Below are 27,929 nucleotides of genomic sequence, written 5' to 3'. Positions count from 1 at the left end.
ATGTCTAAAAATGTTTCTAACTTACAGTCATTCTTGAATGTTATTTTAGCTGTGGATAAAGTTCTAGGTCAATATATACGCCCTCAGTATTTGAGACATTGTTTCCTGGCCTCTATTGTTACTGATGAGAAGTCAGCTGCCATCGTAATTGGTGGCCCTTTGTATATGGTGTCTTTTTTTTTTTTTTTTTTTTTTGCTGTGTTGCGTCTTCGTTGCTGTGCACGGGATTTCTCTAGTTGAGCCGAGCGGGGGCTACTCTTCGTTGTGGTGCGCGGGCTTCTCACTGACGTGGCTTCTCTTGTTGCGGAGCACGGGCTCTAGGCACGCAGGCTTCAGTAGTTCTGGCCTGTGGGATCCAGAGTGCAGGCTCAGTAGTTGTGGCGCATGGGCTTAGTTGCTCCCCAGCATATGGGATCTACCCAGAGCAGGGCTCGAACTCATGTCCCCTGAATTGGCAGGTGGATTCTTAACCACTGCGCCACCAGGGAAGTCCAAGAACTAGGTCTTAAATAGTGTTTTGAGCCTACTTTGATACCCTTAAATCACAGATCTAGCTACCGAGTCAACCGAGACAAGGCTACTTGTCTGTTTTTGGTTTTAAAAGACCCAAAAGCCATGTTTTTCTCATTTACTCTCATTGGGCCCAGTTTTTAATAAAGCAGCAGTCCCAGGCCGAAAGTCAACAGTTTTCCCAGCCTGCTTTCACAAACTGACACCCATCCCAGGCCCTGGCTTTGATCACTATTCCTAGCTCTTTTGCCTCGGTCATGGAGCTCTCAAAAAGATTTTTACGAACAGAGGTCATGGTCTTGGCCACCCTGGTTCTAGACCCAGAGCCCGAGTTCCCACTCACCATGAGGGCTTTCTCTTCTATTTTTAGTCACATAAATATATCTGCTTTTATCTTAACCATTTTACCTGTTATTGTTAAGTGTGTGAGGCAGGGGAATTGTGTAGAAGCATGAACTCACTTTAATATCTCAATCAGAGGTAATAACTTACTTATACATTTTAAAAAATGATAATGTACTTTGTAAGCCAAAAAAAAGCTTTAACAATTTTAACATTTACTCTCTTTACTATAACAGAGGCAAATAAAAAGTGGAGTTATGGATGCAAAGAGGAGTAAGAGCCAAATGCTTATCACGGGAACGGGAAAAAGCTTCACATTTCAACCAGTTGTTTGCCCACATCCTAAAATGGTCTATGGATTCACTGGAACCATAAAGGAAGAAGTGAAACAAATACTTAATCATATCTAATGAACTTGTTAGAAAAGCGTGATACAATACTTGGTAGAAATGTCTCATCAGAGATGAAATAGAAGCTATTCCCCTGCAGTAGCGCAGTGGAGCCAGTCCTTTGTGGGGCAGGAGGTGCACAAATATCAATTTAGTTTGCTTCATCTATGTGTCTCTGGTCTGCTCTGTCCTTTGTTATACATGGAAACTGGGGCAGTTTAGCAACTCATTAAGAAACACACAAGAAGATGGGCAGCAGATCGGGAAGCATCATGGGCTGGGGCTCACAGCAGTGGTGAGAGCAAAGCAGTCCCCAGTGAACTAGGTGTCAGGTAGGTCAAGAAAGAGGGTCAAGTTCTGAAAACTGGAATACGGCAGAGAAGGTGGAAATAAGACAATGCTCTGATACTAAAACACACTAAAGTCTGAATGAGTTCAACAAATGAGGGCAGGGAGGAAGTCAGTCCCAAGCCTGAGGTTTAGCTGGGTTTGTGGTTGAGACTGAGTGGCTCCAGCAGTGGAGATAAAAGACCCAGGTTAGACAAGGAGCCATACGTGTTAAGTCCATACATTCAGAGCATGAGACCTATCACCAACATGGATGAAGATCCATGAAATTAAACTTTAGATATTTTAATGCTGTGCTCTAGTTCTACTTTTTAGTATTATAAGTGGACATTAATTCACAAACAGCAAACTATAGGAACCTGCCTAACTCAAGAAAGAAGCAATTTGCATACAGAAAGAGATATGAATATAAATTCAAGGTATTATTAAAGACAAGTTCATTCCCTTTTCTCCTAGCTGTCAATAGTAAAACTTTAAAACAATGTACCCCAGACTCAACAGTACTATTAACTTTTTCTAAAAACTGCAAAAAAAAATCTACTTCAGATCCAAATTTCTTGGTCAAGTAAAACTAAGAGATTGATCACTAAATTACAAAAACAAATCCATATGTAATAAGCTCAACTTTTAAATAAAGATTTCTTCCCACCAGTGCCGGAAAATAAAATTTTCATGAGTTGGCCTCACAAAGGTTGTATCTAGACCAGAAATGCCCAATTAAAACAGACATAATCGAAGGTGCTGAGTTCTGAGTGGTTAAGCACTATGGACAAGGTACTAGCTAGTCAGAATGGCTACTGGTAAGGTGAGTTTGAATTATTGCCTGGAAGGGTAATAGCAGTGTCATATTAAACATTTACCCAGGGCTTCTTTTAAGTATTTAGGGAGGTGACATACCTTAAATATTAATGTTACTGTTTATTCATCAAATATTTATAGAATCCATACTATGGACCCAAACCCTGTATTAAGCACTAGATCTGGTTCTCAAGGAGCTTACCATGAGTTACACTGTTAATAAAAGCATATTATTAACACAAAAATTAAAATAAATTATGTGCTGTGTGCCAGATATTGTACTAGGTGTTTTATATTAGTATTTCACTTAATTCCATTTTAAATGTGAGAAAACTCAGGCTTAGAGGTTGAGTAACTTGCCCAAGTTCCCAGAGCTAGGATCTGGTGCTGTAATTAGAACTCCAATCTGTTCCAGAGCCCCAAATCCTATCCATTATGCATATTGCCTCTGGTAAGGGAGATAAGACATAAAGAGCATAATTATCATATAAGGTCAAAAGTCAAAAAGGAAAAAAGAACTGTAGATAATTAAGGACATTCAAGAAGACAAATTTCTTCCAAGTGGGTAAACAAGGAATGGCTTTGTGAAGCAAGTGATATTTACACAAATTTTTGTCAGATGGATAGGATCTGGTTGTACAGAGAAAGGATATGAAGGACAAGGTGTAAAAAGTATGGGTGGTGGAAGGCGTGTTGCACCAGGAATCGGAAGATCAGGTTCAAGCTTTACTCCTAACTGTGCACACGAAGTAAGCCACTTACCTCTCTAGGCTTCAGGTTATTCTTATGTAAAATGTCCAGTATTGTTCATTAAAAAAAAACAAAACAAACATAAGCTATATGCAAGAAGATAGTCACAGTAGAGTCATTTATAAAAGTAAAATCTAGGAAACAACTTACCAACAATCAAGAAACGGGTAAATAACTCAAATTATTATGCAGCCTTTCTGACAATAATTATGGATACTGTAGCAACATAGAAAAGTGTAACAAACAGCAAATAATAAAAACTATTCAATACTGCACTATTACAAACATACATATGACCAAAACTAAAGCACAGTATACAGAAATAAAATTTGAAAAATAAAAATACACATGCCAAATCTGTTCCCCAGACCTCTTAAAGTAAAAAAAACTCTAGGGGGCTTCCCTAGTGGCGCAGTGGTTGAGAGTCCGCCTGCCGATGCAGGGGACACAGGTTCGTGCCCCGGACCGGGAAGATCCCACATGCCGCGGAGCGGCTGGGCCCGTGAGCCATGGCCGCTGAGCCTGCGCGTCCGAAGCCTGTGCTCTGCAGCGGGAGAGGCCACAACAGTGAGAGGCCCGCGTACCGCAAAAAAAAAAACCTCTAGGGATTCTCCAAGTGACTCTGATGTATACCCAGGACTGTGAGGCACTGATAGGATATCTAATGTTTCTTTCAACTTGAACATTCTAATTCTTTAAGTGCATTTCGTATACCATGGCAAAGTAGACAAGTGCTAAGAACAGATTATAGAAATGTACAGGGAATAAAAATTAGTTTGGGGTAACTGCACCACAGGATCTGTCAAAGAGAGCATGAAGGAACATGAAGGCCTTGATAGGCTAAGGAGGGGTTTGGACATCATGCTGTTGGCCATAGAAGGTTATCTATAGCTTCTGAGCTAAGTAAAATAGTGAGAGCAGCACCAGAGCTCTCTGGAGTCTGGAGTCTTAGCAGCCTTGGGGTTTCTGCTGCCTTTGGCTGGCATCATTGGGTTTAAAGGGCCCTCACTGGTCTCCAAAAATGTCCTTAATTTTCTTATGAAGACAATCTAAGATAGCTCTTAGGGAGAGCAGGGATGTCAGTTACCTGGCATATTAGGTAGTACTATATTCTCCCTCACCTGAGGCAGACTTCACTAACCAATCACAGTATTCTTTCCCAATAAGCCTAGTTGGCTTCAAAATAATTCTCAATACTTCTCACAGCCCTCCAGGAAGCCAGGAGACCCTTCTAATGGCAGAGATTTTTCCATCTCCCTACTCTTGAGCCTTAGAAGCAGAACCTACTCCTTCAATCTGGCTAAGAAGTGCTCCAAGGATTGGACAGGAACTCTAACGGTTCTAACTTCCTTTTGTGTGTGTAACTACATCACAGGTTCATCTCATACCAAGGGAAAAAGAAAAAAAACGGCAAACAGGAACGTAATTCCTAGTTAAGGTAGTGAACTTTAAGGATTGAAAATAAATCATATAAAAGTACAGACAAAAGTAAATTTATGTATAAAGGAGGGGTGTGGGGGGAAAGCTGGCTTTGGTCTCCTTCTTAGCTACATCACATGCCAGTAGGTACAAAACTTACAGAATATTGATGGGAATTCTTTATCCAGACTGTTGATCACATTTGAAGGCAACAGAAAAATGTTCTCAAATATGCAAAGAGTCAAGAAATACACCAGCTATGTACACTTCTTCTCAAAAATGTATCTGAAGATATCATCCAGCCAACCAACTAATGAAAAAAGAGAACACGCTTTTGATTTGGAATTTGTGACATGAAAGGACTAACAGTTAATATTTGAACCTTTAAAGCTAAATAAGTAGGAGAATGAGAAGAAATATTAAGTATGATCATTTCCTCACATTTAATACAGTGAATAAATTTTATTCTTGATGAATCAAGAAATATATATGAATATTATTGAAAGACACAAAAAAGTAAAAAACAGAAAGCGACAAGGATTTACTGTACAGCACAGGGAATTATATTAGGTATGTTGTACTAATCTATAATGGAATATAATCACAGAAAAAAATAACTGAATCACTACGCTGTACTCCTGAAATTAACACAATATTGTAAATCAACTTTACTTCAATTTAAAAAAAGAGAGTCTATCATTTAATTTACCAGAAGATGGGAAGATATACCAAAAATACATAGAGAAATGTGTGGAGGAATATGCAACAAAATATATTAACATGTTATCTCCAGATGGCTACAACGAGGGTAAATTCCGCTCTCTTATTCTTTAAATTTCACCAGAGTTCCCCACCTCAGGCCTTAGGACTTGCTGCTCCCGCCACCTGAAATACTCTTAACCTATACTCTTAACCTATCTTCACATGGCTAAGTCTGTCTCTGCAGGGCTGTCCCTCTCTCATTACTTAGATACAGCTCACATATGATTTATTTCCTCAGAAAGGCATTCCTTGATCATCCAATCTAAAGCAGTCCCATCCCCACAAATCACTAGTATTTTACTGTCTTATTGTGTTCATGGCACTTTATCAGTATCTTAAATTAGAAATTATCTTATTTTTTCTTTGAATACTGTTAATCTTCCACACTAGAAATGGGAGCTCCATGAAGGGAGGGGCTTGTCCCTTCTGTTTCAATGCTGTATCTCCCCTTAGGACCTTGAAGCATACTTTGGCACATAATATTTGTTGAAAAATGTATATCCATAAGTCAATTTTGTAATCAGAACAAAAAAATAAAGTTATTTACTTTTGAGATATGAAAGAAATAAAAGCAGAGAGAATTAAGTTAGTTAAAAAAGTGGGGCTTCCCTGGTGGCGCAGTGGTTGAGAGTCCGCCTGCCGATGCAGGGGACACGGGTTCGTGCCCCGGTCCGGGAAGATCCCACATGCCGCGGAGCGGCTGGGCCCGTGAGCCATGGCCGCTGAGCCTGCGCATCTGGAGCCTACGCTCCGCAACGGGAGAGCCACAACAGTGAGAGGCCCGCGTACTGCACCAAAAAAAAAAAAAAAAAAAGTGAAAGATAAGACTATACTAGGGTATCATTTTATGCAAACTTAATTGGCAAAAAAAATGTAGAAGTATGAGAACCTTAAATGTTGGAAAGGATATGGCTCAGTGGGAACTCATATGTCACTGGTGGAGTATAAATCAATTCACTACTTTGGTAAACAATGTGACATTCTCTTATAGGGCTCATCATTTGCATATCCTATTACCCAGCAATTCCATTGCTGGAGAAACCTCTTCATATGTATGCACCAAGAGACACACGTTATAATGTTCACCGCAACACTGCAAAGGCAAAACAACTGGACTCCTAAACAGCCATCAAAATAAAATGAATAAATTCTGGTACATCAGACAAAACTGGAAATGAATGTACTGCAGCTACCCAAAACAACATGGATGAATCTTAGTATGATTTAGCATAATCCCCATGATTCCAATTTTATAAAGGTTAGAAACAAAATTAAATACATTTTTATATATAAGTAGATGTACAAATTAAAACAAAAGCAAAAACATGATAAACATGTTCCATATATCCTTTTGTGTCAGCTACTTAAAAAAAGTTAAATACGGAGACTTCCCTGGTGGCGCAGTGGTTAAGAAATCTACTGGCCAATGCAGGGGACACGGGTTCAATCCCTGGTCCAGAAAGATTCCACATGCCAGGGAGCAACTAAGTCCGTATGCCATAACTACTGAGCCTGCACTCTAGAGCCTGCGAGCCACAACTACTGAACCTGCACACCTAGAGCCCGCAGTCCGCAGCAAAAGAAGCCACCGCCAGGAGAAGCCCGCGCACCGCAACAAAGAGTAGCCCCCACTCGCCACAACTAGAGAAAGCCCGCGTGCAGCAACAAAGACCCAACGCAGCCAAAAAATTAATTTAAAAAATTAAAAGTTAAATAAGAAAAAAATTGGACCTCACTTTGGAGTTGACCATATCTATCATTCAAATATGAATACTACACTTTTAGGAATTTTGGTTACAAACAACGAATTTTTAAAAAAATATATTAGTTCTAAAAAGAAAAACTTTAAAAAATTACAGGAGGCCTCTGACTTAAAGCTAACCATATTTTACAACTGTACTTCCTATATATAGCAGAGTAGGTCTTCAATAAATATATATTTGCTCAATGAATGATAGGTGATACATAATTGAAGGACTATCAATAAAAACAGCTACCTTTTATCGAGCTAGGAACAGTTTTAAACACTTCACATAAAGTGTTCCATTTAATTTTCATAATAATCTTATGAGGCAAGTCATGTATATTATCCCCACTCATGGAAGTACTAGAAAGTTCTATGAGAATATAGAGAAGAGAGTACTTGTCTCAGCCCCAGAGGGTCGAAGATTATTAAAATGTCCTAGTTAGGAGCAAACTAGAGCAATTAAACTTATTTCAATACAATTTGAGTTTCTGAAGTTACATGCTTCACTTTCTTTTCTTTCACATTTTGATGTAGTCTGTCAGCAATAAAATTAAGGCAAATGTATTGTTAGGCTCATGTAAATTTTAAAAATTGTAACTGGTACCCTTTACAAATCCTGAATTCAAAAGTACAGCACTGGGCTTCCCTGGTGGCGCAGTGGTTGAGAGTCCGCCTGCCGATGCGGGGGACACAGGTTCGTGCCCCGGTCCGGGAGGATCCCACATGCCGCGGAGCGGCTGGACCCGTGGGCCATGGCCGCTGGGTCTGCGCGTCCAGAGCCTGTGCCCCGCAACGGGAGAGGCCGCAACAGTGAGAGGCCTGTGTAGCGCCAAAAAAAAAAAAAAAAAAAAAAGTCCGCAATAAAAACAGTCATATTATTTAAGACATGCTAGCCTAAAGTATCACATTTAAAAAAATAAGCACTTGCTACTAATTTGGGTTGGTTACAGGTTCTAATTTGCCCCATCCTACATCTGCTTCAAACAGCTGCTTCAAGCAGTTCATCTCTGCATCTCTATAAAATGAGGTTAGACTAGATCTTTAAGGTGCCTTCTAATTCTAACATCCTGTGGTTCTATAAAGACAGTACTTTTAAGCAGGATAATTTAAAAAATTCCAATCTTCAAACCAGATACAGTAGTTCTGATCCCAAATGTAAAACTTTTAACTGCCAGGCTTAAATTAAAATACAAGCTAAATGTGTCTCCCTTTCCTGGTGGGAAGCTGAGAAAAACCAACTCAGGTGTCTTGGGTTTCCCAGGACTAGGGTTTTCCCACCACTAGAGTATTTCTTAAGAGAGAAAATACCAAGGTTGTGTCAGAGAAGCAATCGAAAGAGGTCATATGAAGAGGGCCAGGGAGAACAAGAAAAGAATAGAGGCAATATGGATAAATATCCAAGTAAACTCCCTAACGAAGACTTCATTTTGTAGATATCAAATCTCCTAATATTTGTATCCCTTTTACCTACTTCCTACCCACTTTCTCTAAGTTTTTTTAGGTGAAAACAAAACACCTCAAATTTAGTTTTTAACTATGCAAAGGGGCTCATAAATATTTTTGAATGAAAATCGGAATTCTGTCTCTATCCCTGGAGATCTTAAAAATCTTTTTTCCAGTAATACAAGAGGCCCTAAGGTACTTGGTCAAGAATACATTGGTCTAGAACTTGTACTAATTTTTATCTAAAAGCATAATTACTTTGATGAAATTTATATAAGATGATACACATGGGACTTCCCTGGTGGCGCAGTGGTTAAGAATCCACCTGCCAATGCAGGGGACACGGGTTCGAGCACTGCTCCGGGAAGATCCCACATGCCGCGGAGCAACTAAGCCCGTGTGCCACAATTACTGAGCCTGTGCTCTAGAGCCCGCAAGCCACAACTACCAAGCTCACGTGCCACAACTACTGAAGCCCGCGCGCCTAGAGCCCGTGCTCTGCAACAAGAGAAGCCACTGCAATGAGAAGCCTGCGCACCGCAACGAAGAGTAGCCCCGGCTCGCCACAACTACAGAATGCCTGCGCACAGCAACAAACACCCACACAGTCAAAAATAAATAAGTAAATAAATTTATTTTTAAAAATATATATGATACAGTATCTATTACAAGGGAAGTATCTTTCTGTATCACCAACTTGATGAGGCATATTCCACTACGAAAGTCCTACATACACAATATATTTCATTTTCAAATTGTGAAGTGCTTCTGGTAATAAGTATGTACATTGAAAATAAAATGCTAAATTTGAAAAAAATTTTAAGTATCAGAGAGCAAAGCTTCACTACTTGCATAATAAGGTAATAAATTATCGTTTATTACATAATTTTTTTTCAGCCACTGAGTAGTAAGCCCAGAGTAAGACTATCTCATATTTCACAAGAAAGACTTTCCAGGGACTTCCCTGGTGGTCAATGCAGGGAACACGGGTTTGAGTCCTGGTCCGGGAAGATCCCACATGCCACAGAGCAACTAAGCCCGTGTGCCACAGCTACTGAGCCTGCACTCTAGAACCCACGTGCCACAACTACTGAAGTCCACGCGCCTACAGCCCATGCTCCACAGCAAAAGAAGCCACTGCAATAAGAAGCCTGCGTATGGCAACAAAGAGTAGCCCCCACTCGCCACAACTAGAGAAAGCCGGTGTGCAGCAACAAAGACCCCAAGCAGCCAAAAATTTAAAAATGAATAAGGACTTTCCAAAGAGAAAAAGTAGAAGGAAAAGAAAACATTAAAAAAAGGATACTTTCCAGCAAAAACTCAGTCAAGTTTTTAATGATTATAAAGAAACCCAGAAGATATAAGATTAAGAAGACAAGTACCAATACTCTTTATCCATTCACTAACTTTACCAAAATGAAATCCTCAAGGAAGCACTTGAGTACTGAAATACACCCGAGAACACCCAGTTATTGGTGTTTTTGGCACCTTATACTTTAAAAAATTGAGGATGCCCAGATGAGGTCAAGAAGAAAGTATTTGTAATTTACTTTAAAATACTTCAGTATTTGCAATGTGGCAAAATGTATTATTTAGGTTAAGCTGTAACCCAGGTGCTAATCAAGAATACACAGTCCCTGAGTGGTCTAGTGGTGTTTTAATTAGGAAACATATGACCAGAAGCTGTACCTACAGGCCAATCTGACATCTCTAGTTACGTGGATCAGCTATACTTAAATAGTCCTCACTCCTGCAAAAACAGACTGGATAAGAATTATGAGGCCTGTATCCTTTACTCTTCGATTTGATACTCTAGGTTAAATTTCCATACGATCCTGTATCTAACAGTTAATTTTGGTTGATGTTTGCCCAGAACTTTCTATAAGAGAGCTCGACCTCTGAAATTTTATAATTTTCTCTGAGTTCACTTTTCATGGTAGATGGTGGTTGGATCATCTAGAGGACAGACAGCTGCAACTTGCTTAGATCAATCTGCTTCTTTCATCTGGACACGGGATAAATGTTTGCCAGGCAAACAGTGGCGTTTACCATATGCTTACCTCTCTGCAATAGATTACCTTTCTCCCACTCCATCTACTGTCTGCCCAACATCCTTCAAGACTCAGAAGTAATCATTTCTGTACAGTCTTCCCTCTTCAACCAACCACCACCAGGCTGAGTTAAGAAGTACTCCATTTCTATTTTTACAGCCCTTCGCACACCACACTATTTATACCACATTTTACATCACTAAAACCACTGTTTCTTCCAGTGGACTGTATGTTCAATGAGAACATGTACCATTTCCTTAATTACAAAATATTGCAAACATATATAAGTATATCCACATATATACCACCTAGCTTTAGCACTTTGCTGTATTTGCTGCAGATCTTTAAGAAAATAAAATATGACCTGGGCTTCCCTGGTGGTGCAGTGGTTAAGAATCCGCCTGCCAATGCAGGGGACACAGGTTCAATCCCTGGTCCAGGAAGATCCCACATGCCGTGGAGCAACTAAGCCCGTGAGTCACAACTACTGAGCCTGCGCTCTAGAGCCCGTGAGCCACAACTACTAAAGCCAGTGAGCCACAACTACTGAAGCTCGCGCTTCTAGAGCCCATGCTCCACCAAGAGAAGCCACCGAAAAAAAAAAAAGAGAAGCCCACCCGCAGCAACAAAGACCCAACAATGCAGCCAAAAATAATTTATTAAAAAAATATAAAAATATGACAGATAATAGTTGAAGCACTTTGTTTACCTCCACCTCCAACAAGAGGTAACTTATACCCTGTATTTGGTATTTACCATTCCCATGCAGCTCTCCATACTTTTGTTACATGTATCTGTATGCATAAACACTAGTGTTGTATGTTTCCAACATTTAAATGCTGTAACATTATACATACCTTTACTCAACCTGCTTTTATCACGCATTATTTGATATTTATCCAGGTTGATAGTTAATTTTAACTATTTTTTTTGCATTTACCTGTATTTATTCATTCCTCTACTGATGAGTATTTTGGTTGTTTCAAATTTTTCAGTTGCAAATAATATCACAGTATTTTTGTACATCTCCTTGTGCACGTATGGTTTCTATAAGACATATATCCAGAGGTGGAGCTGGTGGATCTAGGAATGTCATCTCCAATCTTATTCATAATCTTGCCAAAATGCTTTCCAAAGTGACTCAACTAGTTTATGTGGCAATATCTGCTAAAAGGTCCAAGATATTCTCTCCTTCTTCCTTTAATAACAGATCCTCCAAATTTTAGACGGGCGTATAGCCAACTAAAAATATATAATACCATTTCTCAAAATTTTTGTAACTATCTGTGGCCATGTGCCTAAGTTCTGGCCAATGGGATGTAAATAGAAGTTGGGCCACTTCTAGGTGATACCCTTAAAAAGATGAGATGGACCCTCCCCCCTTCTTAATTGGTATGTGGATATGATGGTCATAGCTGGAGTAGCTATCATGAAACCAAAGAATGAAGGTGCCTACTAAAGCTGACAGATAAAAAACTAAAAGAAGCCTGGGTCACAAACACTTTTATCAGCTCTATGCTTGGACTGTTACAAGAGAAAAACTTCCACTTCACTAAACCACGTTATAGTTGGATTTTCGTTACAACAGTCAGAACGTGGATCCTAACAAAACACGCTCCCATTGGCAGTGTGTAAGAACATATGTTGTTCCGCATCTTTGTCAACATTTTTATCAGACCTTGATTTTTGCCAAATCGATATAGGTTTTTGAAATGGTATTCTACTGCTTTAACTTGTATTTTTATGACTCCTAGTGAAGATGAGTCATCTTTTCATATTTATTGGTCATTCTCGTCTTCTCTTTTGTGAAGTACCAGTTGATACTTTGCCCATTTTTCCACTGGACTATACTTTTCTTGTCAACTAAAAGCTTTAAATATTCTGTAGATATAGATATAGATAGATAGCAAAATACTTCTTCCTGACTTAACCTTACTGTTGTGAGCTAACTTCAGTTTTCTTAGCTGTCCAACACAAGGAGGTTAACATGGTTTTACAGCATTTTCATTTGAGTGTATGTAGGCTGGGAACGTAATTCTTAGTTCTGAATATGAAGACACCTTTCAGAAAGCATCCAGGATTTGCAAACATACTTCTAAAATACTACATGATGGATTTTTCTTATAAAAGGCACACAACAATCAAAAAAAAAGAAAAGGAATTCCAGAGACTGACACTGTCCTCAAAAAATCGTTAGAACTAAAGGATGTAATAAAGTAGGCAAAGTGAAAGAGAGAGAGAGAGACTGACTCCAGGTAAAACAAAAAACTTTACTGAAAAGGAAATGTAATCACATTACACTTTGTGGCCTTTTGAGCAATATTTACTATCATAAGAAATCTGTCGATTTCTAATTTTAAAATCAATCTGTAAAGAAATTAAAAAATCAATCTATAGACAAAACATGTTATGTTTTATAGAAAATGCAAATGTCCGAGCCTTGACACTACAGAAAGTATAGATGTGCAAAGTAAAAAGTGAAAGGTAGAAAAGGAACAGAAGAGTAAACGATGATATCTTTATGTTATTAAGTAAGGAGTTTAGATACTGTCTTTAACTGACAGAACAAGGAATAAAGATATGTTACAGAGGTAAATAGTGGAACAAAAAAGTGATATAATTACATAAAGGATAGTAGAGATGGAATAAGCTAAATCGTTACTTAAGACAGTGGAATTCAACAAATGTTAATATTTATAAGTCAGTAACAGAAAGATGTCATTTATACATACTGAGAGGAAGCCAAATAAAAATACTATTAAAAGTAGTTCTTCCTTGGTACTGTGACTGTGGGTGGGGCAGGGAACTATTGCCCTTTTTTTGGCCACACCACACAGCTTGCAGTATCTTAGTTCCCCGACCAGGGATTGAACTCAGGCCCATGGCAGTGAAGACGCCAAGTCCTAACCACTGGACCGCCAGGGAGGTTCCCTATTGTTTTTTTATTTGATCCACATTGGATTTTTAAAAGTGATATGCAATACTTTAAACAAAAATTTACTGTTTCAAAAAGGAACAGTATGAACTCTGTACAAATTTCCAGGAACCATGTAAAAGATTAGGCGCTCTTAGAAATTATGAATTTCTGGAGTTAAATTCTTTTTTTTTTTTTTTTTTTTAGTCTCACCACTACTTGCTTGCTGATTGAGAAACAGATGCCTGAGGTATGCTTGTCAATATCCTGACAGTTATCACAGCTTTTTTGATTTGACATCACAGAGATGAACCTATTCAATGCAACAAACATTTATTGCCCACTATGTGCCAGGCACTATGAACCAGAGGTAGAATGAACACCAGGGTAATAAATTTAGTCATCTATTTTAACTGTTTCCAAGATACGTCTTCCACCCAAACAATTCACTGGTTGTTCTTAAGTTTTACTTTCATGATCTCAACCCTCTTAGAATACTGCACTGCCACCAAAACCCTTCTAGGAACTGAAATCCTGAGGCTGAACAATAATTTATTTATTCCCATCTACAACCTTCAACTCAGTCATAGTGGCCAATTACTGCCACTCTTGTTCCCTGACATCACGCTCCATCAAGCTGACATATCATTTGCTTGTCCATTATCAAACCTTCCTCTCTGGGACTATCTGGGTTTCCTGCTATTCACAGCTGCTAGATAAATTCCCACAAACATCAGCTTCCATCCAAGAAGCCCCACACTGGTGACCCACAGAAGAACTGGTCTGAAGGTGTGTTTGGCTCATAGTGTTTCATTTAATTTTTAAAACAGAACTACCTTTTTGTCAAATTCAAAAAGATTTCTAACTTTTCTAGGAAAATGAAATCAGACAACCCTGACCAAACGTTACACATGGCATGAACCTCATTCAGAAGGGTCAAGACTTCACCACTCTCCAATTGGCTCGTTTCACTCATTTCTACTACCTATCTGGTTCTAGGTATTTTATTAATAGTTTGCAATCCCTAGTCCAGTCTACCTCTATTCTAAATTCGAGCTGATCTTTCACCATGTAGGAAAAGGGAACTTTTTATTCTGGTAGACATCCTATAGGAAAAGTTACCTCTCAAAAGTTACATCCTACAGGAAAAGTTACCTCTCAAAAATCCTTCTAATCTTCCTGGAAAAGCACAAACTACACTGTTTCTCAGAACAGTTTTGTCCAAGAAACTCTTACTGTTGGAAAGGGTTATTCATTAGCCAATCAATAAGTACCTTCTAAAATCCTGCTTAAAAAAAAAAAAATCCTGCTCAAAAGAACAGCATGAGTTAGTCAGATTTAAACTGCGCAATGCTCAAATAAAGGCACATGTCTGTTGGAACCGCTAGTCTGCTCTGATGAAATCAACCCACTATTGGCAAGTTAGTTGAATTCAGCAATTATTAAGTGCCTCTCTTTAAGTATTGAGCTGGCCAAAAAGCTCATGCGGCTCTTTCTGTAAGTTACAGAAAAAACCCAAACGAACTTTTTGGCCAACCTAATACTACGCAGCAGCATTCTAGGTTTTAGAAATATAATGAACAAGACACACACCTCCATTCAAGGAGGCTGCACTCCAGTCCAAACAGGCAACATTAACGGTTGAGTACTTGGTGTAATGAAAGCATATATGAAGGTCATCGTGAAGGCTCAGGAATTTTTAAGAGGAAATAACCTCTAAACTAAAATTTGCTAAGTGTAAAGATGAGGATGTCAACCAAGACAAGAGGTAATGGGAGGAGACAGGGTGTTCAGCCTAAAAGAATTGAGAGTTTGAACTGAGTACAAAGGGGAATTGGAAAGAAGTGAAACTGGGAAGATAAGCAGTGGGTCAGATTATGAAAGGTCTTCCAAGTCAAATAAAGAAGTAAAACCTGAGTATCACTCTTCACTCCTACTCTTTATGGCACTTCCAATCATTCAAGTTTTATCCTGAGAGAAAAGAGAAGTCATTAAATGAGGAACAGGAAAAGAAGCTTAAGAAGCACCAAAAGGAATAATATAGAGAGCACTAAAGAAGGTAGAAGTTGCTCTGTAACGACATTACAAGACAAGCACAGAAAACAAGCACAGACTGGGAGAATACATTTGCAAAAAAAAATCTGATAAAGGACTTTGTACCCAAAATATAAAAACAAAATTATTAAAACTCAATAAGGAACCAACCCAATTTAAAAATGGGCCAAAGACCTTAACGGAAACCTTACTAAACAAGATATATGCATATGAAAAGATGCTACATGTTATATGAAGTTAATGCACAGTTAAATGAGATACAACTACACACCTATTAGAATGGCCAGTGTCTAGAACACCGACACCACCAAACGCTAGCAAGGATGCAGACCAAGAGGAGCCTGCATACATTGCTGGTGGGTATGCAAAAGGGCACACTTTGACAGAGTTTGGCAGTTTCTTATAAAACTAAACACTCTTTACTATACAATCCAGCAATTACATTTCTTCACACTCCAAAGGATTTGAAACCTTATGTCAACACAAAAACCTACACATTGATGTTTATAGCAACTTTACTCATAACTGTCAAAACCTGGAAGCAACCAAGACATCCTTCAGTAGGTGAATGGCTAAACTGGTACATCCAATTGAATATTATTCAGCACTAAAAAGAAATGAGCTAACAAACCATAAAGACATGGAAGACCCTTAAACACATATTACTGACAGCTTATCTGAGGCTATATACTGTATGATTCCAATTGTATGACATTCTGAAAAAGGTAAAACTATGAAAACAAAAAAAGATGTGACTGCCAGGGGTGGGAGTTGGGGAGATGAATAGGCAGAGCACAGAGAATGTTTAGGGCAGTGAAAACGCTCTGTATATTACAATGATGGATATGTCACTATACTTTTATTCAAAGCCATACAAAGCACATCTAGTGAACCCTATGGTAAAATACAGATCTATAGACTTTGGGTGATTATGATGTATCAGTGTACATTTATCCATAGTATTTTAAAAAAAAAAAAGTACCATTCTGGTAAATGATGTTGATAATGGAAGAGGCTATGTGTGGGGTCAGAAGGTATATGAGAAATCCTGAACCTTCCTCTCAATTTTGTTGTAAACCTAGAACTGCTCTAAAATATAAAGAAAAAAAAAAAAAAAAGGCAGTTGGTGGAATTCCAGAGCACAGTAAAAGGGGTTACCATGAAGAACTAGATACTGACTCCAAAGCAATAAAGGATGTAAATACAGGTTATTTTATTTTATAGATATGGTATCTAAAAGTTAAAGGCTTTGACTTTTTATTACCTTCATGAATTAGGAAGCAAAGCCATGAGACAAGTACATGTATGCCGTGTGTGCTGGCATGGGAAGGAAGCAGACAAGGATTTGAAGACACATGGAACAAATAAGCGGAAAAGGTGACTATACCCTTACACAGAATTGCTTTGCAGCACCATGGGCTCAGCAAAGGTTGAAATGGTTATATGTTATCCATCTACAGTGTATGATTATACCCTATTAGACAACTTGCAAAGTTGTGTGATTGCTTCAGTAGTGTCACTACAACCCATATTCTTCAAAAAACATTAATCACTCAAAAAATCAAAAAAAACATTAAGCACCTATTACATTAAGTAGTGTGTCAAAGACTTCAATAAAAAGGAACTTTCAGGAGTCAGTAAATTAAAGCAGAGGGATAAAAGTCATGAGGTCAAATGGAACAAATGAGCTTATAAATAACGGTTTTGTTTCAGGTAATGAGCAGCTCACTGATCCTTTCAAACTCCAGGTACAAATAAGCTGGATGAACAGCACACTCACTCTGCCAACTATTAGAAACTGACTGTGGAAAACCAGTTTTGGGGAAGGTTTTCTCTGTGTGTGGTACACGAGCCTCTCACTGTTGTGGCCTCTCCCGTTGCGGAGCACAGGCTCCAGACGCGCAGGCTCAGCGGCCATGGCTCACGGGTCCAGCCGCTCTGCGGCATGTGGGATCTTCCCAGACCGGGGCACGAACCCGTGTCCCCTACATCCGGCAGGCGGACTCTCAACCACTGCGCCACCACGGAAGCCCTGGGGAAGGTTTTATGAAGAGTTCAGTTATGTAAAATAGGATTTACCTGGGCCTAACAGAAAGGTTTTTGAAGCAGGGGAGCAGTCTTACTACTGAGAGAAAGTGACAGAAAAAATGGAGGGATTACAAGACGGTGGCCAAGTAAAGTGTGAGATACAGAGGGCTGCCAAAACGTTTTAAGCTAGTCCTTGTGAACAGGAGGAATTCTAGTTTTAACTTGACTGAGTCAATAGCAGTCAGGCCCAATTACTGTTCCTGAATCCTACTACTCCACATCACCAGAACAGTGGCACTGAGGAAATGGTGACGGTGTCTGGTCATCTGGTGGTAGACTGTGGATGCTTCTGAAGAGATGTGGAGACCAAAACGAAACTCTCATCAGTGAAGATCAAAGGCACTCCAATTTCTAGAGGAAATGTATATCCCTAATGTGGTATTCAAGGACCTTTACAGACACACCTTAAATTTTCTTCTCATTCTTTGCAACTTTCACTCACATACCTCTTTATATTGTTGGGTTTTCCAGTCATTCCCTTAATACTTTTTCATATTTGTCCAAATCCTAACAACTCTTCAAGACCTAGTTCAAATGCCTCTTTTTCCCGACACAAGGCAGGTGGAATTACCGTCCTCCAAACTTCCTCAGAGGGCATTTTCACTTTCCTGTGTTAGCATTTATCCTTAAATCTAAAAAGACCGAAGCTTTCTCAATGCCTTACCAGATCTTCAATAAACATTTCCTAAATGAACGGTCAGGTGTGGGCTAAACCATGTGTAAGAGTTTAACTTTCAAATCTTTTTTACTTTTTTTGTGCTTAGGTTTGGCATCATCTAACTTCTTCTCCAATGATCATCTAAGCCATATTAATTCATAACATCAGTTATTCTTGAGTTCTGTTTAGAGCCAGGTTCTTGGCCTTCTAACTAGTCCCTATACTGCCCACCAATCCCCCCACCCTCAAACAACTTAGAATGACCTTTTAAAAATCATTTATACTACTCACCAGCTCAAAGTCCTTCAATGACTTACATTAGAATAAAATTCAAACCATGACCTGTGATTTGGCCTACCTTTCCAAGCTGTACAAAGGCCATCCCAATCCACCACTCATATACTTCATTTTTTGTTCCTCCAAGATGCTATGCTTTTCCATCTCAGTTTCTGCACATACTATTCCTTCTGCCTGTAATACTGTTACCCAACAAGACTTTTTGCAATGGCTGGCTTCTTAAATCCTCAACTCCAAGGTCCCTTTTGAGATGCATTCCCTGTCTATCTGTGCATAGGAGAGTATCCAAACATGTCATAGGCATTCATATTTACTAAATGAAATTTTTAGGTTTTCAATAACTGCCTACCCGTCCCTAGCCCTGCCATTTCCACTGATCCGTCAGGCAAGGCTAAGCTGTTTCACACAGTAACTTTTTCTCACAAGTCTAGGAAAATTACCATCATTTTAGAGAAGTTAACTTGTTCAAGGTCATAAAACTACTAAATGATGGAGCAGGATCTGATTGCAAGGTCTAATTTTATGCCTATAGTCTAAACCACTACGCTACTCCTGGCCCCATCTACTTGTTCAACCTTAATACCTAATCACAATTACCCCATACCCACAGTCTAATCCTCCTCATTTACCCTTTACTTTCTCCCAATACACATTCCATATTTAATAAAAATAACTTTGTATTCTATTTCCCAAGGCATACCAAAAACTGTTCAGGACAGCTGATGTGTATCATTACAATTCATTCTCAATAGAATTTGTTCTGGATACAACTTAATAAAACGGGCTCAGACAAGTATCATAAATAATAAATGAAAAAAATTTTTACTCATCTTTGTTAAGAACAAGCACTCAAATGTTTATTAATGGTCAATCATTACCTTGGAACAAAAAGAGGCCTGCTTTTAATAATGCAAAAGCAAAAATCCTTCAACCTTTAAAAGAAAACACAAACTGAAAATTGCTTCCAATATGAAAATAAAGCACCATTTCTCAAATGGTAGTTTTGGCTTTCTTAAAGCCTAGCAAGCGCTCCCAGATGACTTCAAGAGAAAGAAAATAAACACTTCAATGCCTTTTGTGAGCTCTAATAATTACATGGCTCCATACACTAAAGAACACCTAGGAACATCTCTTCCATCCAAACCCTACCAGTAGGCTAAAATTTAATATAGTTAACTACTATAAACGTGGTCATCCACTTTTCTTATGCACTAGCTTCCAGGTGCTATGTCAAAGTGACAAAATGCACTACGGGGCTTCCCTGGTGGCACAGTGGTTGAGAGTCTGCCTGCCGATGCAGGGGACACGGTTCGCGCCCCGGTCCGGGAAGATCCCACATGCCGCGGAGCGGCTGGGCCCGTGAGCCATGGCCGCTGAGCCTGTGCTCTGCAGCAGGAGAGGCCACAATAGTGAGAGGCCTGCGTAACGCAAAAAACCCAAAATGCACTACCACTTGTATTAAGAAAAAATTTTAAACACACCCTGCCCAAAAAAATTCCAAGTATTAATTGCTAGTATTTTCCTTTTTGGGGAGGGGGGAGGGGTGCGGTGGGCCCAAGCTGCGGGCTTGCAGGATCTTAGTTTCCTGCCCAGGGATGGAACCCAGGAATTTGGCATTGACAGCGCCGAGTCCTAACTGGACTGCCAGGGAATTCCCCCATGATTTTTTTTTTGGGGGGCAGCTAGAGTTTTAAAGTTGGTAATAATTTAAAGCTAGTATTTAATTACAACCTTTAAATCAGAGAGTTCACTTACACTAAAGGTTATGCCACTAGTCAATATCTTTTTGTTTAGCTAGACCATTTAATCATACACATGGACTAGCATTTATCCTCCCTTGTTTGTTTTGTTCAGGTCCTCCTTATCATCGTATCATACCCCTTGTATGACTTGCTCTTCACTTCCCTCCTTGCCAGTACAATGCTGGAGTGAAACCTGGAGACTGAATGGAGGGAAGCCACCCACCCCCAACACCCCAACCCGGGTCCCAACCCTTTAAGATCTTGTACCACTTCACAAAATAATGCTATACCAGTTTAGAAAACTGTAGACATACCGCTCAGATATAAATCACCTTCCCTGCTGTAGTAATTAAATGTTTTCACTTTAACCTCTATTTACTCTTATTAATAGTAATGCAGTTCCAGGGAGGAGAGATTCCAAAATCTCACCACCTTTTTCTCTTATTTAAAAACCACTCCTTCCATGAAAATCCAGCATTGGCTTAATATTATTATACGACGATTCCTACAATACTCCAGGAAGAGCACAAAGATTTCTTTCCCATTTTTGATCAGTTGTCTACTGTCAGCTTTAACTGGAGCTGAAAAACAGAAGGCCTACATAAACTGAAAGTCATCACTGAGTTTTAAGATAGGGAGGTTTAAATAATTATTCTTGAAGATATTTTCTTTACCCGCCACTTATTTCTACCCTGAAAAAACCCTGAAATATGAAATTAGTAAAACACCATAGAAAATAAAAAGAAAACAATGCAGACAAAGGAGTAAGGTACATTTCAATTTAATCAGTGTGCACACAAATTTGTAAAAATTCTAGACACATTCATTAAGTCGCAAAGATTTAAGAATTCTTGTTCACATCTAAATATTAGCTTAAACTGTGGAAATTTGGCTACTTATTCTCATCACTATTACATGCATTTAGTTACATACTTACCAAATTTTCAGTGTCTGCTTATCCTTGCTAGGAAAGGACAGAGTTCCTTAGAAATTTACTTCACTTTAAATCTTAAAGACATAAATTGAGGGTCCACACTTTGTGTAGTGCTTATCTAGAAGAATACATTACCATTATCACATATTCAAATTTTCAGATTTATTTTAGAAGACTATCACTGTTCATACTAAAAAGCATGAGCTGACTTTTTATTATTGGCTTACAAAGATCACAGCAGGAAATACAATGTGAAAACATCCTTAAGATAAACTGATGTTAGGTAGGATGTGGCTAAAAGCTAGAGAGAAAAAATCCACGTGTTACAATGACGGAGGGATTTAACAAGGGATCAAGTAATTAGAAATATGCTCAGGCTAATTTTCACGGGTATACACAATCCCAGAAATCAGTAGTCCAACCCAAGTTTTTCATGCAAGGTTAGAATGATTTAAGAATACATTTGAAATTCTCAAGCCTCACTCAGAGACTCCTGTAAGCAATTAGTCTGCATGACCATTTTGGGCAAGCTTTCCTTCAACTCTATTCCCAGGTTAACTACTCAAGAATCACTAGACAAAAATTCTGGTCTTTAAATTTTAAACCTATGCAACATGGCAACCAAAAGCATTGAGGAAAAAAACCACTTTTGCCTGTCAACTAAAAAAATTTTTAAGTTAAAATAAAAATTGTTTTAACACTAGTTTTGAGTAAAAACATCTTTCCTATCTCACCAAAAAGAAATAATTTACATGTTAAAGTTTTTGCAGTTATATAGTCTATTAAGTGAAGGTCAGGAAAAAAGTGAGCCCCAATTATTAGAGAAACATAGGGAGGTAAAATAATCACCTTAACATTCTCAATTCAGGTAATAAGAGTGTAGAAACTCATACACTTTGATCAAAGTGTCCAACTTAAGTTAAATTTAAATGGAAAAATAGTGATATATAAAAGTATAAAATAGTACTCACCAGAAAAGCAGCTTTAAAGAGATGGTTTTAAGGAAAACCATTCCACTGTATCTACGCCATTTCTTATACAGATTAAACTGTGAAAGGCAATGAAACTTAAGCCCTTAGGCAATTTTATGTTAAAAAACAAGTGGATATCTTATAAAATATATTTTATTATCGGTTGATAAATCAAGGTCTTTATCACCATCCCACTTTAACAGGAGTAAAAAATCAGTAGTTGTACGGACAGACTCACATTATACAATATTACACTTAAGGTGAAGAGGAAGCCATACAGAATAGCAGAATGGTTCAGGTAGGCTTGTATAAACTAAATTGTATACTTTCTTCTTCTCTCCTCAGTATTTAAAATTTTTATCAACATAAGAGCACAATATTTAAAGGTTAAAGGAAATCTCTGAAGGATGGTTCAAGACAACAATGAACGCTGGTAGAACCAATGAAACTAATAAAAACTTTAACATAACTTTCACAACCTGTTATGTCCTCACTGCTCCTCAAAAGGAATATGCAAAGAATGTGTCTAGATTTCTTGATGGGTAGTCAGCTTTCATCTGAATATTAAAAAGGTTCTTCTTAGTTCAAATTAAAATGAACCCACAGTGGTGGTGCACCAACAGGTTATAGTTTACAAAAAGGATGAACAAAATTAGTACTTACAACAAGAGTTACTAAAAATATCTAAGAACAAAAAAGCAGCATAAAAATATATTCTGGCATACGACTGCACACCATTTATCACTACTAGAGGTGAGGAAACTTGACTTTTTATCTGTTGATTCATACTGTAAAAAGTTAAAAGGTAAGTATGAGTACCAAGGAGCGGCTTAAGTAGGAGACCCTGGACCCAAACACCTGTACTCCATATACCAACATGAGCATATAGCCAATTAAAACTTTCAGTCTTCTTTCTATGTACAACATATCTATTTAGGTTTAACCGTAACCCGATAATAAAGGAGCAGTATCACACCTTTATTACAACTCAGGTGAGCAAACCTAGAGCTACTTTGGCCCAAGTACTGAGTGTTTAGAAGTGTCCAATGTCATACTCACATTTAAGTAACTGCACAGCTTTCTTCCTGGTGTGGGTTATATGGATATGTTTGAAAAAAATAGGAACATCAGGTACTTACAGATTAAACTAACCTGTACTGGCAGGGCTGTGGGATTTTTCTTCTCTACCAGTAAGTAGCAAATGCTGAAATTCTGCTGCTAGTTAACAAAAACACAAATTGTATTAAACTGAGGAGTTCAATTCATAGTTTAAAAAGTCAATGTGCATAAAATTTCCTCAGAGCCTGACATTACTACATTAAAAAAAATTTCCCTGTCTTACAAAAAGTACCTTATATTGGCTATTAAATTTAGAGTGACCTTATGAGAATGAGTTAATAATACTGTATATCTCTTGGACACCTCTCAATTTTAATAAATTATATATTCCAGTATGTGTACTATAAAGATATGGGTTACTCTAAAAGGAGAGGGGGGTACATATATCTAGCAATAAAAATCTCTGCATGATAATTTCTAATTTAAGTACATGTAGACACATCCCACAGAAACAAGCAATTTTTAATATTTTAAATTCAACTTCTAAAATACTTGACTTCATTTCTGTATATTAAAGATTTTCCATTTTAAACACATGGGCTGAAAAGCACATTCTATTGCTTCTCCTATAAGTACACTAACAAGCTAATAGCTAAAAGGCAGGCTATGCTCAGTAACTAAATCTCCCATATTTTTCTAACTCAAACTTACAGAAACTTTAATAACGCTTCCCTTGGTCCACTTGGGTAGTTAAGCAGACTTGTTTTATTAGTAGAAACTGGAAAATGACGTGGTAAACCTTGTTTATTTTCATCTGATTGCCAAATTATTTATAAATAAAAATATTAAGAATGAGCTACATTATAATAAATGATTTGATGAAATCTTGCATAACAAATGTAAACCAAGGCCAAAATACTATTACCTTCCATTACATTTAAGGTTCTTAAAAGTCTAACGATACTGTACAATGGCCTCTCACCCAAATAATCACTACTGGTCTGTGTGTAGTAAGCTGGGCAAACAACATTCTTCATTTTTATCCAAGTTGGGCATCAATGAATTTCACTGCCAGTTCCTCACATTTAAACAAAAACGAAGGCATATGATTCTTAACTATAATAATGATAAAAAAAAAACCCAGACACAGTAAGAATGCCAAAAGGCCCGGAGAATTCCAATAAAGGACTTCCCCTTTTTTACAAACAAAGCATTACACAAACCCCTGACCAAACACACAGCACATTACTGAAACTGTGCCATATCACAACCTTACATACCATTACAGCATTTGGAATTAATGGCTGGGGTCCAACTAATCAACTGTTAAAACAGTTTACTCACATGTATCTTCTCTGTAGTTAATGTGCCCAAAATTACAACATATACACAAACATATTCTCATGATAAAGCTGGTGATTATTTGCCTCCTAAAGAACCTAACCATGAACCAGTCTTCATTTATAATACAGTGTTCAATTTGCTTCAAATAGAAATAGTTCAAATTAGCTTCAGTGAAGATCTCCTTTGGGTCTCCAATTTCTGCCTTAATATGATTTCTATATCCTGACTCGTAAAATGTAATTTCCCCTGAGAACATACATGAGATTAGTTGAACAGATTTAAAGAGAAATGGTTCAAAAATTTCAAACTAATACAGTTTCAAGCTATTATTTTTCCAGAGTTGGGAAGAAAATGAAAGGCTCTTTCTTTTATGGCCAAATTATTATGCAAAAATGTATGAAGTCCACAGCAAGAAAAACAATGCTTATAAAAAACAATTCTCCTCTGAGCCTTACTGAAGAAATCTAGTTTTTTAAAACATGATACTTTCAAACTTATTTTCCTACAAAAATGCCAAGTAAGAACATGAAAACACTTGGAAATGTTGGAGATGTTTAATTAGGGAGCTCAAACTGAGGTCCCGCTTTCCCCATTTGCTATGTATTAGTTTGAATTAGATTCATAACAGGGGATGCCTAAGAGCCAAGATATTGAAAGTATAGTTCTGAAAATACAACATTAATTACAAAATTGTGAATATCCACTATGTGCATGACACTATATATAACATCATAAAGTAGCTGCTTATTTTGCCAAGAAATATCAGATGATTGCTATGCTATTAAAACAAAAGATCATTTATTAAAATGATTCGGATGACAGAAAACAAAATACTGAGAAAGAAGGCTAAAAAGGAATAACCTATACTAATATTCAAATCATGATAGCAGAAGCATAAATGGGAGAATGTTTACTTACAAAACTCTGCCTTATAGTCAATAGTCTTATAATGAATCTCTTCTTTTAGAAGACTTCCATAAAAGAGTAAGAAAACCAGTTTCATTTTGGAATAACATACAAAGGTTATTCAATAAGGTAGATAAATACCGCCTTTAAAAAAAGACATACTTGATTTACACAAAATTTTAGGGAACATGTTTACTACTTTTTAAAAAATCCCCTAACCGATACAAGTGTCAGTTTACTTAAACAAAATTTCATCTCAGTAAAGAAGTGACTTCAACATTTCCTTTCAGTAATTTACTAAGTTTTACCTGTGGATATAATAGATACCTGAAAGTTATTCTCAAAACTGTATTTGTCTGAGTCAGAGGACTACAAAGATCGAAGAACCTACATCTTAGATATCTGTATCACCTTCAACAAATTATGTCTCCCTTAGAAAATCCCTCCCACGCCAGTACTCAAGCATTTAAGAGGGTATTTCAATTATAATTATTTCAATGATCACTATTAGAATTAGGACAAGCAACTTCACTCTTGAATATTTCAGTATATTGGGGAATGATGGATGCAACAGAAAACAACTCCAACTGAGGAGTCTTAAAAGATGCAGTTATTGAGCAGGTAGTAAAATATTCCAGTGGAATTTTTTTGTTGTGACACAATTCTTTTTTCAAACATTAATATCTTTTTTCCATGATTCAGTTACAGAGAAAAGCTTATATTCTAATAACAGAGGTGAAAATTTGGAATTCATTTAATTCATTTTTCTTCTTTATGTTTCCAAGAATTAAAACCACATAGAAACACAAGCCTGGGTTTGCCAAACATTGTACTATAAGTGAACTGTTACTGTTCAGAGGAAAATGCTATCTGCATAGAACAGTGGCTTTAACACGGGAAGGAACAAAAGTAATCCAAGTTAATGTTTTGGCCTCTCTTTCAGTTCCCCCGTTACTTGCCCACTACAACATACACACATAAACACAACTTTTTCCACCAAATAAAAGCAATTTTTAGTTGGAAACAAACACGGGTGTTTTTCATGTGTGCATATTGCATCAAATATTGTTCAGTAAGGATAAAAATGAAACTCAAAATAATCGTTCCAAAATCACAATTCAATATACTAAACTTTACTATGTGAAACAATTTCAGTTTGGCTGCCTGAAAATTCGTAATCCATCCATACTACTAAGTGTGTAATACCCAAACTCTTTTATTATATCAAATGTGTAGTGTATACGCATACATACCACACATACACACCATCTTCCCACTTTTCACAGGGCTCTACATTAACATTTGCTCTAATGTGGTGAAATTTGGAAATATTAAGTCACAAGCATTTCCAGATGACCTTTCAACCTTAACGTTCAATGCATAACTTTGGGATTAAAAATGCAGATTTCAGTATCCAGTGGCATTTCCAATGATTATTATCCTTGAGGTTAAATTTAATAGTTTGAGGAGAAAATAACCAGTAAGGTTTTCCTAAAAGTGAAAGGGAAAATTTGAATGAAACATTTCATGCCTCCAAATCAAGAACGTCAAATTTTGTCAATTTACTCAAGTTCAATATAAATAACATCACCTTTACTGAGGCTGTTAAATATTATGTAACACAAAGTAAATTAGATAAAATTACATATATCAAATACTTTTTTCTGTTTATTAACACCACAGTCAAACGTGAATATTAATATAGAGCCTTCTCTGCCAAGAGAGTATAAAAATCCTAAATTTAATTAAATTTAGGGGCCTTCACCAAACTTGCTGCAAGTTTGGGGACATGAATATCCAACAGCCATAAAGCTGTGAAAGCCCCTATAAGGAATAAAATAAATCCCACTTGCCTCAGACTGAACAGGGCAACACTGAGACTCAGCCTCAGCCTGTCCTATGGCAGGGCTATAGGAAGAAGAAAATTTTAATTTTAGAAAAACATTACCCGATTAATTTAAAAGACATGCATTTAAAAAAATCCCAATGATCAAGCAAGCAAAGGAAAAAAGAGTAGCTCTTTTAAAAAAAAAAAAAAATCTATTGTCCATTATAATTCCACTCTGAGCCCATACTTTTACTGGGAATCTCACCCACCTCTGCAAATAACTAAATTTAATTAAACTGAGTTTAAGTTCAGTATGTGACTTGATCAGTGGAACAGGAGTGCTCAAAGAATATTTACCCCATTCCTAACAGTAAAAGTGTGAAAGATTGCTAAAATAGTATTCAAATCAAATGATATCCAGCAGTCACTCAAAGTTGATCCTCACCTGCTGGTCTTGCTACTGTCATACACACAATAGAAACTAGTGCCAGACAAAAATCGTTTTTGTTTTTTTAAAGAAAGTGGTAACAGTGGATGTAAGGTAAGAGCCAAAACTGGCAGCCCCATTAATCTT

General features: G+C 37.5%; 1 protein-coding gene across 22 annotated transcripts in view; it reads right to left on the bottom strand.

Moving 5' to 3' along the window:
* Positions 1–168: 168 nt before the first annotated feature.
* The window catches only part of ZNF207 (zinc finger protein 207), a 44,845-nt gene continuing 17,084 nt past the window's right edge, over positions 169–27,929 (bottom strand). For 9 of the 22 annotated variants that reach the window (XM_079905914.1, XM_079905918.1, XM_079905919.1 and 6 more), the window contains one exon: positions 169–27,435. The gene's annotated coding sequence lies outside the window, so the exon portion shown is untranslated. The remainder of the gene's footprint in view (positions 27,436–27,929) is intronic. The other 13 variants (XM_079905933.1, XM_079905920.1, XM_079905916.1 and 10 more) reach the window with 11 other exon arrangements.

Source organism: Stenella coeruleoalba, assembly GCF_951394435.1.
Source record: "Stenella coeruleoalba genome assembly, chromosome: 19".
In the NCBI taxonomy this organism is placed as follows: Eukaryota; Metazoa; Chordata; class Mammalia; order Artiodactyla; family Delphinidae; genus Stenella; species Stenella coeruleoalba.
This window is presented reverse-complemented; position numbering and strand designations above follow the sequence as displayed.